The sequence below is a fragment of the Musa acuminata genome, unplaced genomic scaffold (assembly GCF_036884655.1).
Source record: "Musa acuminata AAA Group cultivar baxijiao unplaced genomic scaffold, Cavendish_Baxijiao_AAA HiC_scaffold_872, whole genome shotgun sequence".
Lineage (NCBI taxonomy): Eukaryota > Viridiplantae > Streptophyta > Magnoliopsida > Zingiberales > Musaceae > Musa > Musa acuminata.
This window is the reverse complement of record NW_027021095.1, coordinates 25,001-27,500: the sequence shown is the minus strand read 5'-3', so window position 1 is coordinate 27,500 and position 2,500 is coordinate 25,001.

The window sequence follows — 2,500 nt, the reverse complement described above, 5'->3', positions numbered from 1 at the left end:
AAAGAGAAAGAGAGTTAGATCGAAAGAACGAGCAACGGACACGTCCCGAAGTCTCGCGAAAAGGAAAGCTTTACAAGCAATTCGTCGAACACCTTGTGTGCACAAGAGAAAAGAGGGAGAGGGGGAAAAACAAGGCTTTCAAGGATGAACGAACAGCTGCAAGCCCACAAACAGCCGCTCACCTGGTCCCGGACGCAACACCAAGTTCCCGTAAAGGTCACGTACGAACTTGCGAAAGAGTGTTCAACGCCCGGTATATAACCGAAGCCCCATCCAGCCATGTGCCACCCGGGGGGTTCCTGGGTGCTGAGATGGCTGACATTTTGGTGAGCGGAGGCAGCACTCCGCTCACCTCCCGCGGCACGCGAAAACGAAGCCGTTTTGGGCTGTTTTGGGGCTGTTTTGCTCGGTTCGGTGAGCGATCGCTTTGCAACGCTGCAGCTTGTTCGAACTTACATATTTACAAGCAAAATGACCCAAAACCATGGGAAAACATGCTGTTAAGCAGCTGTACATGCGGGTGTGAGCGACGAACGGTTCGTTGAACGAAGTTGTTGCGGGTGCGCGACGACCGTTCGTGACAGGGTGGCACAGGGCTGGATGGGGCTTTCGTATAGCAGGGACGGTGCTGCCTCACGCTTCGCTCGCTGTTCGCCGCTCGCCGCTCGCTCGCGCAACCTAAAATGGCCAGTTTTGGCCCGTTTTTGGGCTGTTTTGGCCTGTTTTTGGTCCGTTCTTGCGTGGCACGGCGACCGTCGTGAGCGGAGCAAAACGTCAGCCATCTCAGCACCCTGGAACCCCCCGGGTGGCACAGGGCTGGATGGGGCTTTCGTATAGCAGGGACGGTGCTGCCTCTCGCTTCGCTCGCTGTTCGCCGCTCACCGCTCGCTCGCTCAGCCAAAAATGGCCAGTTTTGGCCCGTTTTTGGGCTGTTTTGGCCTGTTTTTGGTCCGTTCTTGCATGGCGCGGTGACCGTCGTGAGCGGAGCAAAACGTCAGCCATCTCAGCACCCTGGAACCCCCCGGGTGGCACAGGGCTGGATGGGGCTTTCGTATAGCAGGGACGGTGCTGCCTCACGCTTCGCTCGCTGTTCGCCGCTCGCCGCTCGCTCGCGCAGCCAAAAATGACCAGTTTTGGCCCGTTTTTGGGCTGTTTTGGCCTGTTTATGGTCCGTTCTTGCGTGGTGCGGTGACCGTCGTGAGCGGAGCAAAACGTCAGCCATCTCAGCACCCTGGAACCCCCCGGGTGGCACAGGGCTGGATGGGGCTTTCGTATATAGCAGGGACGGTGCTGCCTCTCGCTTCGCTCGCTGTCCGCCGCTCGCCGCTCGCTCGCGCAGCCAAAAATGGCCAGTTTTGGCCCGTTTTTGGGCCGTTTTGGCCAGTTTTTGGCCTGTTCTTGCATTGCGCGGTGACCGTCGAGAGCGGAGCAAAACGTCAGCCATCTCAGCACCCTGGAACCCCCCGGGTGGCACAGGGCTGGATGGGGCTTTCGTATAGCAGGGACGGTGCTGCCTCTCGCTTCGCTCGCTGTCCGCCGCTCGCCGCTCGCTCGTGCAGCCAAAAATGGCCAGTTTTGGCCCGTTTTTGGGCCGTTTTGGCCAGTTTTTGGCCTGTTCTTGCATTGCGCGGTGACCGTCGAGAGCGGAGCAAAACGTCAGCCATCTCAGCACCCTGGAACCCCCCGGGTGGCACAGGGCTGGATGGGGCTTTCGTATAGCAGGGACGGTGCTGCCTCTCGCTTCGCTCGCTGTCCGCCGCTCGCCGCTCGCTCGTGCAGCCAAAAATGGCCAGTTTTGGCCCGTTTTTGGGCCGTTTTGGCCAGTTTTTGGCCTGTTCTTGCATTGCGCGGTGACCGTCGAGAGCGGAGCAAAACGTCAGCCATCTCAGCACCCTGGAACCCCCCGGGTGGCACAGGGCTGGATGGGGCTTTCGTATAGCAGGGACGGTGCTGCCTCTCGCTTCGCTCGCTGTCCGCCGCTCGCCGCTCGCTCGTGCAGCCAAAAATGGCCAGTTTTGGCCCGTTTTTGGGCCGTTTTGGCCAGTTTTTGGCCTGTTCTTGCATTGCGCGGTGACCGTCGAGAGCGGAGCAAAACGTCAGCCATCTCAGCACCCTGGAACCCCCCGGGTGGCACAGGGCTGGATGGGGCTTTCGTATAGCAGGGACGGTGCTGCCTCTCGCTTCGCTCGCTGTCCGCCGCTCGCCGCTCGCTCGTGCAGCCAAAAATGGCCAGTTTTGGCCCGTTTTTGGGCCGTTTTGGCCAGTTTTTGGCCTGTTCTTGCATTGCGCGGTGACCGTCGAGAGCGGAGCAAAACGTCAGCCATCTCAGCACCCTGGAACCCCCCGGGTGGCACAGGGCTGGATGGGGCTTTCGTATAGCAGGGACGGTGCTGCCTCTCGCTTCGCTCGCTGTCCGCCGCTCGCCGCTCGCTCGCGCAGCCAAAAATGGCCAGTTTTGGCCCGTTTTTGGGCCGTTTTGGCCAGTTTTTGGCCTGTTCTT